This window comes from Calliphora vicina, chromosome 1 (genome assembly GCF_958450345.1).
Source record: "Calliphora vicina chromosome 1, idCalVici1.1, whole genome shotgun sequence".
Lineage (NCBI taxonomy): Eukaryota > Metazoa > Arthropoda > Insecta > Diptera > Calliphoridae > Calliphora > Calliphora vicina.
Genome location: NC_088780.1, coordinates 30,539,026 through 30,552,535, shown reverse-complemented (window position 1 = coordinate 30,552,535; position 13,510 = coordinate 30,539,026). Strand labels below are relative to the sequence as shown.

The 13,510-nt window shown below is 28.6% G+C and overlaps 1 protein-coding gene across 2 annotated transcripts in view; it reads right to left on the bottom strand.

Moving 5' to 3' along the window:
* The window catches only part of LOC135956021 (atrial natriuretic peptide receptor 1), a 395,833-nt gene that overhangs the window by 144,036 nt on the left and 238,287 nt on the right, over positions 1-13,510 (bottom strand). Inside the window, exon 1 of one of the 2 annotated variants that reach the window (XM_065506493.1) lies at positions 1,538-1,673. The exons of the other annotated variant lie outside the window; for it this stretch is intronic. The gene's annotated coding sequence lies outside the window, so the exon portion shown is untranslated. Of the gene's footprint in view, positions 1-1,537; positions 1,674-13,510 lie in introns of those variants that run through there. 2 annotated transcript variants of the gene reach the window in all.

Here is a 13,510-nt window from a genome sequence, read left to right as displayed (position 1 = left end):
CTTTGACACCCTGTATCTCACTTTGTCTTGCAGTAGGTTGATTACAAGCTACATTTTCTGAAAGCTTAGGTTGTCTACTATAATTTGTTTAAATATGATTATTCAATTGGACCAACATTTTAGAAGATACATACTTACACAGAGAAAACAGATTCGTAGTAGCAACCGAATTTGTTGCCAGTCGAATGATTCGTTTGCACACACAGAATCTATCTATCAGCAGAAAGTCAGTTGATAATGAAAAATTTCTGTTGATCCACCAAACTTTATTTACCACTTCAAACATTTTGTGGACACAACTGTAAATTCGCTCACTAAGGCAGAATCATTCGATTGGTAAGAAATTCTGTTGCTACTATGAATCTGTTTTCTCTGTGTAGTTATTATCACTTCCTATAGAATGCACTATGATGTTGAAAATTTAATTTTCTTGAGTTTTTCGACAAAAAAAAAAAACAGCTTTGTACAATGGGCACAATCAATGGATTGGATTTAATGCAGTTTCCAATTCATTAGAATAATTGAATGATTGCCTGACATTAAGTTTACTTCCATTTGTGTATAATTTTAAAAAGAAATGACATGAAATGATTTTTATTTAGGTTGGTTGGATGTTTGTCTGATGACCATGTGGTTTTGCCGGCATCTGTCAAATCTGTTGTTTATTACTCAGTCACTGATGAAAGTTTAAGGTTCAAAATTCATGCAAAATTTTATTTAATTCGTATACATTAATTAACGATATTTGTTTTATCTTTATTTAAATTATACAAAATTTGCAAAGTTTCCCACTGTTATGCTTTAATAAAAGTCTTTTAAAAAGTTGCTTAATATTTCTAAAATTTGCTAAAAAGTTGTTTAAAATATTGTGTTAAAACGTGTAGGTATTAAATACAACCAAACTTTCCATTGATTTAAATACTTTTTTTTTTATAAATATTATTTATTTTCTTATTCATTTATTTAAATCCTCATATTTATTTAAAATAAATAAATAAATATTTAATTTAAAACACTTTTTTCTTTATTTCTAGTATTTTATTATTTATGTTTTGTTTTTATTTATTTTATTTTAGCTTTTTGTTCTATTATTATTTATATTGACAAAAGCTAAGCTTTATTTTCGAAATTTTTTTTTTACCGAATCAAAAATTTAAATTTAGATTTTTAATCACTTTATTTTCACTATTAGCAGTTCACTATTTCTTATCATTTAGTTTAAATGCTAATTTAGTTTCGTTTTATTAAATTTTTTATTTTTTTTATTCTTTGTTTTCTGTTTATTTTTTATTTTTTTATAAAACAGACATTTAATATTCTTTTTATTTAAATTTTTTCTATAAATGAGTTTGTTTTTGCAAACTCAGCTGGAAATTTTAAAAGCTTACACACACTGACACCATTGCAAACAACAAATTTATTGAATATTTATTTATTTATATGCATATTTTTGCGTTTTTCTTTATATTTTTTTTTTATTATTTTATAAAATTAAATTTTTTTTATTTATTTTATTTAAAAACAAACTTTAATTTACTTTTTTTATTTCCTTGTTGTTAAATTTATTATATTTTTCTTTTAATCTTTTCTTTATTTTTCTATTTCTATATGATTTATTAGCTGTTTTTTGCTTATTTCAAATCACTAACATTGAAATTTTTTTTTTATTCAATTCTATTTTATTACGCAAAAAAAAACAGCTACAACTTTATTTTATTTTATTTGTTTTTTAATACAAAAAGAACACGCTTAAACACTTTCAACGTTGTGTTTATTTAAAATGCTCGTTATCAACTAAATTGTTTGCAGCATTACCACTGAACATAAACACTGTGAATTAAAAAAGCTCAATTATTTGGTTTCTCTCTCAATGCTCCCCCCCAAACACACACACATACTCACCCACTCTCTGTGTGTGTGCTCCACTATAATGTTCTCTCTCTGTTGGCCAATAACTCAAAATTTTTTTGAGTTTGTTAAGTAAATAAATAATATTTACATTTCTAAAGATCATAAATATACCGGTAAATAGAGAGAAATGTGGAGAACATCATAAAATGAAAAGAGCATTTGTTTTAATTGTTGGAGTAATTAATTGAGCTGTTGCTTACAAATTAATTTGTAACTTTTGCCAAAGATCTACCAAAAAAACTGAGAAAAATGAGAAAACGAATTAAAGAATTTCTGTTATCAAAACAAATTATACGTCATTGGGTACAAGAAGCTGCTTGCTTTGACAGTGGTGTCTGAAAAAATAGCAAAAACTTTTTTTATATTTGAACTTAATTTAATTTAGTCCCCTTTCCTTGATACTTAACTCATATCAGCTAACTTTTATATCGACAAGTTAATAATTTAAAATATTATTAAAATTTTTAACTTTTGTTTTGAAACATTTGTTTGAAACATGGTTGGCCGAATCGACAATCTCTTATTCTACGGGTTATCGCACCGAATCAAGTAATGATTCGGTGCAAAAATTATTTTTTTTATAGAGTTCAAGCAGCATTTGAGACATACACTGGTGCCTATTCCTATAAACGCACTTAATTTTTTTCTGTATTTTTATTATATCTCTGTTGTTCTCATCCAAAAGCAAAATTTAACTTTTTTAATAAGAGACCACTTAACGGTACTTTTTGAAAGTAAACAAGTTTTTATACCCTTCATCTTCGTGAGAAGGGTATATATCTTCGGGATCCAAATCTTCAATAATTCTGTCAGACATGCTTTCGAGAATTTTGCTATTTAAAATCAGCAAAATCGGTCCACAAATGGCTGAGATATGAGGAAAAAACCAAGACAACCTCGATTTTTGACCTATATCTGGATTACTAAGACATTAATATAGACATTATGGATATCTAATGATAGATATTTCAAAGACATTTGCAACCACGTATATAAAACCATACTAAGATGGACCTACAATGGGTCAAAATCGGAAAAAACTTTTTAACCCGAATTTTTTTTTCACAAAAAAAAATTTAAAAAACAAAAAAAAAAATTTTTAAATTTAAAAAAAAAAAATTTAAAATAACTGTCAAAAAAAATTTTTTTCCAAAAAATTAAAAAAAACAACTGGAAAAAAAATTAAATTTTGTTTACCTAAAAATATTTAAAATTTTGAAGTATAATTTGGTGAAGGGTATATAAGATTCGGCACAGCCGAATATAGCACTCTTACTTGTTTTTTATACCCTCGACCACCATAAGTGTTGAATGAGGGTATATGTAAGTTTGTCATTCCGTGTGTAACATTGAGAAATATTCATCTGAGACCCAACAAAGTATATATATTATTGATCCTTATGAAATTCTAAGTCGATTGAGTCATGTTCGTCTGTGTAAAACACGCTCACGTCCAAAATACGCAAACAAACTTAGTAGAGTTGCAAGAAAAATGTTTATTATTGTCCTAAGCAGTTTGGGACAACCTCAAAAAAAAAAATCATAATTTTCACATATTTTTGGTAATTTTTGTAAATATATTGCAGCTAAAATCATAAAATTTTGCACTCGTTACTTTTATGATAAAAGGAGTAAATCTGGTGAAAATTATAATAATCGGTTCATGATTTCTCCTAGCCCCCATACAAATCTTCTTCCCGAAATATGGTTCTATGGTCTATAAATGCCTACAGAATAGTAATATCCATAGAAAATTCTGCAAAAATAAGTTTCGTGGTAAAAAAAATTATATTACAAAATTGGATTGTGGATCAACCCATATTTGACCATAGCCTCCATATAAAGTACACTTCCGAAAATCTCTTAAATAAGCATAAATGTCTTATAAATGTAGCTATCAAGTTGAAATACGACATAGATAATCCCCATGTATAACAAAATCGCTGTACCTAATTCTATGAAGATCGGCCGATAATTGGTGATAGCTCCCATATAAGGACCACTTCCGAAAAACACAATAACCTAAATAAATATCTAAAAAATATCAATATCAAAACAAAATTTCACACAGATCCGTAATTTGTATTTAGAAATCATACTACAGGATTTTGTGAATATCGGTTCATATTTTACCATAGCTCGCATATAAGGTCCACTTCCAGAAAACAGTTAAGTACTCATAAAACTCTTATAAATATCTTTATCATGCTAAAATTCGACAAAAATAATACTCATATACATAGATATCACTGCACAGTGGTTTCCCTTATATGAACAAGCGGTCAATAATCAATATCTCCAAAACTAAAAAAGTTAGGATCTTCAAAATTTGTCACCTCATAGCATGGCCGAAGAACTTAAAGTTTGCAAATTTTTAAGAAAAAATATTAACAACTGTAACCACAGTAGCCCTTTGATCTTTCAAGGGTTAATTGGCTTTTAGATTTGTTTTATGAATTTTTGAAATAAAATATTTCAGTATGAAAATTCGTTTGTTTTAAACAATTTAAGTAAATTTTTATTCCATTTTAATTCATTTGAATTATACACTGAAAAAAAAACTAAATTAAAAAGTTATACAAAGTTATATAATGCAATATGAGGTATTACTAAGTAATATAAGGTAGTAAGCTAAAATAAGACATTAATATACATATATCAAATATTAATCAAATTTAAAACTCCTTGACTTAAACTACTTGTTTTCTTTGTTGGTAAGTTTGTCCTCCAGAAATAAATGGATCTGAACTTAAAACAGGCTATTTAAAAGTTCTGTATTTATAGCATTGCACGAAATTTTTAGGGTATGTTTCAATCTAAACTGTTTTATATGCTTATTTTTCGCTTCAGCTGCTTCCTCCGATAATTCACACTACTACATGCTTGCTTACCTCAGCTCCATGGATCAGATTTTTATGTACCGATGCAAAAATAAGACGGTGCACAGAGGGATTTTGGTGTCAAAAAGTCAATTTTTCAAATGCTTAATTTCAACAATCAAATGATTCAATTATGTAGAGAAATGTTTATAGATGAAATGTACACTTATAGTTTTAAGAAAAAATTTATTTTATTTTTAGAAAATTGAACTAAAGTCCATGCAAGGGTGTTAAGCAAAAATTTACTTAAATTTTCACGCAATTCAGTGGTATAATTTTCCTAATAATACCATTTACCTTTAACATATTTGAAAAATATAACATTTCAACATCAATAAAAAAAAATTATGGGGAAACCATAAACCGTTAAGAAGATATGCCCAAATCTATAAGACTCTAATTATTATTGTATTTTTGATTTTCCATGGAGAAAAAAAATGTTGCCCCACTTTCCCCAAGCTCTTTTTAATAAAATGAAAGATGGGAGTGTCTTGTTTCGATTAAAAAAAAAGAATAGTTTTCGGAACAGGATGAAAACTTAACATTTTTTGTGGAATAATAAACTAAATATCCAAAAAATTCTTATGTACCAAATTTCTAGACTTTTGCTTGGATATAAACAATTTTAAGCGAAAAAATCAATTTGGATTATATGTGCAGTGGGAGTGGACTTTTTTGATAAAATTTAATTTTTTTTTAATTTAGTCCATATAATTCTCGGTGCCAAATTTCAATGCTCTACGACCACCCCTTATAATTTTTGCTTGGATTGCATGGGCGGTATGCGGTAGGCATGGCCGATTTTAATAAAACTTAGCATACGTTCTTCTTTTGTTTCAGAAAATATATGTACCAAATTTCTAGACTTTTACTTGAATAGGAAATATTTTATGCGAACAAATCTATTTGGATTGTATGTGCAGTGGGCGTTGGGCGTGGTCGATTTTGATAAAATTTTATTTGTTTCTTAGTTTGGTCCATATAATTATCTGTGCCAAATTTCAGCACTCTACAACCACTCTGTGTGGCGGGTTAGTATATTACAGATTACACGCCCATCCGCAAATTTCCGCAACGAACTTCAGCAATTTTATTATCTTAAGAATCAGATTAATACAATGAAAAAGAAACCTATGGGGGAATCTTGGGGGAACACAACTTAAACTTTAAGTAAACATCATGAAGTTTTAAAAAAAAGTAACAAACATATAGGTTAACTAAAACATTTATTTCACAAGAATTACAACACAAGTTAGTTTTTATTATTTTCTAAAGATAAAATAAATACCTTTAGCTTCAAAATCCTTTGAAAATAATTTAATTTTGTAGACTACAGCAATTGCAAGACCGTTTTGAAGTGCACTTTTGCTTTGAATTATTCTTCCAGCGTTCAGCTGCGCTTTGCAAATGAATATTTGCTAATGCTTTCAATTTTATTTTTAAAAAGTCCCGTTAGATTTACAGTAAAAACCGGTTTGCCATTAAAAGTATTGGATATTTAAGAGACAATTTTTTTGGATTTTGTCTAAATATTTTGTGACCGTTTTATTTATTTTTGGCCTATGGGCGGAACCACTGTGCACTGTACCAAATTTTATGCAGATTGGCCGATAATTGGTCCTAGCTCCCCTATAAGGCCCATTTACGAAAATGTTATTAACCCTAAAAAATATTTAAAACATATCGATATCAAAATGAAATTACGCACAGATCAGTAATTTGTATCCAGTAATCATACTTCTGGATTTTGTGAATATCGGTCCATATTTAATCATAGCTCCCATATAAGGTCCACTCCCGAAAATCACTAAAATCCTCATAAATTTCTTACAAATATAGGTATAAGGTTGAAATTCGAAACAAATTTATTCAATATATACAAAAATCTATGTACCAGATTTTATGATGATAGGCCCATAATTGGTCATAGCCTCCATATAAGAACCATTTCAGGAAAACACATTAACCTGCACAAATATCCAAAAAAAATCTATGCTGAACCAAAATTTTACACCGATCAGTAATGTGTATCCAAGAATCGTACTACAAGATTTTTTAAATATTGGTCCATAATTCGACATAGCTCCCATATAAGATCCACTCTTGTTAATAGCGTTGTTCATATGAAATTCTACAAAAATAGCCCTCAAATACTTAGGACCATAATAGGTCATAGCATCCACATATTAAACCAAAATAGTACACAGATCAGTAATTTGTATTCATAATACTGAATTTTGTGAATATTGGTCCATAATTGGCCACAGCTCTCATATAAATACATAAAAATCACGTTCAAATATTTTATGACAATCGAATCATAATATGTCATAGCTCCCACATAAGTCCCACAACCAAATATTTTGAAATTTGTCTAAATATATTTGTATACCCTTTTTTATACTCTGTTTCTTAACTTGATGTTAAAAGGGAAAAATATTGATCCAAACGTATTAACTAATTATTAAGTATATAAATTATTAAATTTCATACGTTCTAATAGGAATTTCAGTTATAAATTGTTGAATTAGAAACAATTTTTTGTACATTTGAAATAAAATATCTTCTGCGTAAACTAGTCTTTCTAACAATTGTTATATTATTTCAGTTGTTATGCCATCATATTTAGGTGGAGGGTATTTAAGATTCGGTACGGCCGAATATAGTACTCTTACTTGTTATACATTAATATGGTATAAAAATGTTTATTATAAAACTCCTCTATTAATAAAGAATATGTTAACTTTCTGGTACTATAGTTTTTCTTCTCCAAAATCGCATTTTTAATTTTTAAATTTTCTCCAATCTTCCAATACTTCAAAGTATTTCAAACTTTATAAATAATACTATTAAAAATAAAACAAAACAAAGTGCAAGTATCAAATCTATACCAATAGCATTATTTTTTTCAACCATAGATTACACTTTTAAATATTTAAACAATTTTATACTTTCTTTTTTTTAAATTTCCTTTGAAATTGACCAAATGTATTTGCTTATTTTTTTTAGGAAATCAATACAAACACATTTAGTCTGCTGCAAAAAAAAGGTTAATAAACGGAAACTGTAAAAAGGATTCTTTGTTTAATATGGGTGGGAATTGGGTTACCAAATAAAAGTTTTAAATTTTTGTTTTTAGTTTCGCTAGATTGTTTTTTTTTTCGTTTGTTGAATGGCGTTAAATCGAAAAACAATACAAAGTTTTTTTTTTTCTTTTTATAGCCTTCAAAAGAAATGAAGTAAGGGTGAATATAAGTTTTTTATTACTTTTGTCAGTTTTAAAAAATTCAATTGAGACTCTATAGGGTGTTAAGTTATTAGGTATTATAGTTAAAGGAGTCAATTTACTCATGTATATATGTCCTTCCAGCTGTCTGTCTTTAAAGATATTGTTACGAAATTGTATTTGAATTCAAACAAGTTTCAAGTTGCATCATGTTTCTCAACATTTATATTTCTGGAGACTTCTAATTGCGGCCGATTTACAGCAGTTAACATGTGGAACATACAACATTGAATAAAAACTTTGAGTTGATCATTGTGGATATATAACTTTCAGTAAGCATCGATAGATGTAGCTAGAAACATCTGGATGGTAATGCAGTGTATATAAGGTGGCCGTGAGAACATCAAACAGTCAGTCTAATTTGAAGCATCGTTAAGCAAAGATAAATTAATTATAAACGCTCAGCAAATACACTTCAGACTTAGTGACAATTATGTCTCCAATAGATTACTTGTGGTAGATAAAATAATTACTTGCTACAGTACAATGAAGAAAAAATGGTTTAGTTGTCCACATTCTAGATTACGTATAGAGACTAAAGAGACAATTGGATGCAAAATAGATTACCTGGGATGTATAAAGAAACCAATTGACTTCTCTTCGACCAAGAGAAGTCCGATTTTGACCCATTGTATATCCAACCTACTATGGTCTTATATACGTCGTTGCAAAGGTTTTTGAAATATCTATCATTAGATATCCATATTGTATATTAATGACTTAGTAATCCAGATATAGGTCAAAAATAAGTAAAAAATCGAAGTTGTCCCGGTTTTTTGCTCATATCTCCGTTATTTATGGACCGATTTTGCTGATTTTAAATAGCAAACTTCTCGAAAGCATGTCTGACAGAATTATTGAAGATTTGGATCCCGAAGATATCTGGGGTCTTCAGAAAATTGATTTCAACAGACAGACAGACGGACATGGCTTAATCGACTCCGCTATCTATAAGGATCCAGAATATATATACTTTATAGGGTCGGAAATGAGAAATGTAGAAATTACAAACGGAATGACAATAAAAAGGGTATGCAAATATATTTAGACAAATTTCAGAATATTTGGTTGTGGGGCTCATATGGGAGCTATAAACAATTATTGGACCTATCATCGTAAAATTTGTTACATCGATTTTTGTATATATTGGTTTAGAATCTCAACCTGATAACTATATTTGCAAGAAATTTATGAGGATTTTAGTGATTTTCGGGAATGGACCTTATATGGGAGCTATGGATAAATATGGACCGATATTCACAAAATCCATATTACTGATCTGTGTGTAATTTCATTTTGATATCGATTTGTTTTAAATATTTATTAAGGTTAATATCTTTTTCGGAAGTGGACCTTATATGGGAGCTATGGTCAAATATGGACCGATATTTACAAAATCCTGTAGTATGATTTCTAAATATAAATTATAGATTTGTATAAAATTTAGTTTTGATATTGATATTTTTTAGATATTTATGTAGGTTAATGTGTTTATCGGAAGTGGTCCTTATATGGGAGCTATAACCAATTATTGGCCGATCTTCATAAAATTGGGTATAGCAATTTTGTTATATATTGGGACTATTTATGACGAATTTAAACTTAATAGCGATATTTATAAGACATTTATGCTTATTTAAGTGATTTTCGAAAGTGAACTTTATATGGGGGCTATGGTCAAATATGGGGCGATCCACAAAAAAATTGTTGTTGTGATTTTTTTAAGTACGAAACTTATTTTTCCTGAATTTTGTATGGATTCTGCAATTTTGTAGGCATTTACCGACCATAGAACCATATTTCGGGAAGAAATTTGTATGGGGGCTAGTAGAAATCATGGACCGATTCCTATAATTTTTACCAGAGTTAGGCATTTTAACATAAAAATAACGTGTGTAAAATTTTATGGTATTATCTGCAATATATTTGCACAAATAACAAAAACTATTTTAAAATTATCAGGTTTTTTTTTTAGTTTGTCTCACATTTTGGTTCATAACTCTGGTTCCACTGAACCGATTTTGCTGATTTTCAATACCAAACTGCTTAGGAGAACAATAAACATTTTTCTTGAAAGTTTACCAATTTTATTTCTCTATTTTGGACGTGAGCGTGTTTTACACAGACGGACAGACAGATGGACATAGCTCAATCGGCTTAGAATTTCATAAGGATCAATAATATATATACTTTGTTGGGTCTCAGATGAATATTTCTCAATGTTACACACGGAATGACAAACCTTTATATACCCTCATTTACCACTTATGGTGATGGAGGGTATAAAAAGATAATGATAATTCAGTTTTCTCGAAATTGTGAATTTTATATGGCTGGGGGGGGTTTGTGAATGAGTTACGGAGTTTATAAGATTATTCATAGCCGATTGTAATACTTTTAGTTGTTTTTATTTCGAAAGTTTGACTAAAAAAGAACTAAAAAAAAATCGTATTAAAAAAGAGATTTTCAAGGTAATTATTTTGAAATGATAATGAAACATGTTGTAGCGAACTGGAAAATAAAAGAAATGAAAAATAAAACAATTTGCTTTTAAATGAGTATATCAAAGGAGATCAACTATAAATTATTAATGTTTTTATAACAAAAGAAAAACTCGCATATTTATACTATACATCAACATAGTGGGGTGGATATTATGCTTTTCTGATGATTTTTGTAACGACCAAAAATATTATTGTAACAACCACCTTAAAGTAACCGATGATAACAAAGATGCACTGCCTTATAAGGGCCAATGACATAATCTATAATACTTATTTGTATATTTTTAATGCTTCATTAAATCACAGCAACAACTAGGCAACAACTTGTAATTGCTGAACAAGTTACTTTTCAATGAATAATTATGCATTACTAAGAAGCAGTTTGGTAATGACTGACCTGTAATTCATAGGATTATAATTTCAATACTTTATATTGTTTAATATGGCATTTTAATCTCTTATTTTTTCATATTTTCCAAGTTCATTGTCACAAAATAATCTTTTGTTTTCTAACACAAAAGTTGAATGGAATTGCCTTGTTCCCTTTTAATTTATTATTATCTGAGCCATATGTGGCTGAAATCATTAAGCATACCATGCAACACATTTTATACAGACAAAATTTGAAAGAAAAACAAAAAAAACTTTTCATTTTGTTTTTCTTATAATTGTTATTGTATAACTTTCTTGTTTTCTTTCTGCAACTTTTCTATTTTAATTTCTTTGTATTTCAGTCCTAACAAACACATAATTTAAAAGCCATTTTGTAAAAAGAGTTTTGAAAAACATTTTTAAATAAATATTCATTTAAGTTTTCTTTTTGCGTGTAGCAATTTATTCCTTTTTATGCCCTACACTATGGATGTAGCAGTGTCATTTCGTTTGAAATGTCTAGAATATTCAATTGTACATTTCGCAGTGGTTTAGAAACTTTTTGTTTTGGAAATAATTCGGTATCTTGGGAACTATTGGAGGTATTGTTACGAAATTTGACATGGTATGAGCTGAGGTGTTTTCGAGTTGATTTACGTTTGTTCAGCTTCCTTGGGTCAATGGGGGCCAGTGCATAGCCATTCAAAGTTGGTCACCTCGGGTCTCAAATTTATTAAAAAAATCTCCAAAAAATCATTTTCATTATATGAAAAAAATACAAACTTGTCAAATGGGGCAAGGTTTGTGGAACTTCTGAGGAGTAAATAAAGGCTTTTAATATAAGTATTTGATATTGTTGAAAACACTATGACTTGAGAATTGATATTTTAGTAAAATTAAATAATTTTATAAATTTTTCGGACTTCATTTACCTTAAAAACTAAAAAAAATTCATATGGTGATTTTCCACGAATAAAAATATAAAATTTGAATTAATGTAAAATTTTAACAGTTAAAGATAACATAACAAAATTTGGAACCAATATAGACTAAATTGTCCTTAAATCAATGGCATTCGAATTTTTGAAATTTTTTATTTTCAAATACTGAAATTCCTAAAACGGGAAAATGTGTGCCAAAAACTGATTTGTTGCCTACTGTGACGTTATTTACCATGTGATAGTAAAAATACTTAGTACGTATTTAAAAAAACATATGTAGTTATGCAAATATAGATATTCTTCGTGGATAGGTGCTTTGCCTTTTTAGAATTTTTTACTCAAACCGAAATTTTTTTTTTTAAATTGGCCAAATTTGGATAGGACTGAGGAGTGGTATGTGCGTTTAAGTGATACAAGTTTTTCTTTACACGCTTTTGCATTAAGTTATCTTTCCAGATAATATAAAATTTATATATAGTCCCGAAGAAATTTTTTTTCTACAAAAGAAAAAATATATGGGCTTTTTTGGGGAAAAACGTAAAAAATGCGGTCCTTTTTACAAGTTCCAAATTTGGATGCGTATAACTTTTTATAGGTAAGAGATAACTGTTAGCAAGTTGTTTTTATTTTATTTAGAATTTTATAACCAAAATAGTTGATATTTTAAAAATAAATTTCGAGCCTCCGTAGGCCCGCCATATCTAAAAAACCATAAAAAGATCGAACAAATTTAAAAAAAAATAAATCAATAAACCTGAATATCTCTTCAACTAATAAAGATAACCTACACTTGTAAGGATTTTTTTGTAGATCTTCTCGAGGACTATTTATATTCATTTCAGTTTATTCGGATCACAAATGGATTTTTGGCGATTTTTTAAAAAAATTTGAGATCCGAGGTGACCAACTTTGAGGGGCTACGTACTTGCCCCCATTAGCGCTAGGAAGCTGAACAAATGTAAATCAAATCGAAAACACCTCAGCTCAAACCATGTGAAACTTCGTAACAATATCTCCAATAGGTCCCAAGATACCGAATTATTTCCAAAAAAAAAAAGTTTTTAAACCACTGTGCATTTGTACATAAATTGTTTTAAAGCTGCCTAAAGGTATGCTTTAGTTTATAATAATTTAATAGTTTATGGCCTAAAACACTTTAGTTTTTTCTTACTAACTTACATTGACCTAGCTAAACGGTGTTAAGAATCATTCCTAGGAAGTTAATGTGTTCTAGAAAGTTGTTTATTGAGATCTTGAGTAGATTTGTAGTTGATTGTTTCCTTGAATTTTGAACGGTTTACTACCTATGGACCTGAACAGGGGAGAAAGGTAAAAAAATCTATTTTTTTTAAGTTTTTTTGCGATTTTGATCTTAAATTTATTTTATTCTTTTTATATGTTCACAATTGTTCTTCATGACAAGGGCTACAACTTTGTCTCAGAGAATAAATCAAAATTCCGCACTGTTTGCAAGATATGAGCCTGAGAAAATGATGACTTTGGGCAACACTGAAAGACACGGGTCTTTTTATACCCTTCATCTTCGTGAGAAGGGTACATAAAAGTTTGTCATTCCGTTTGTAATTTCTACGGAGTCGATTAAGCCATGTCCGTCTG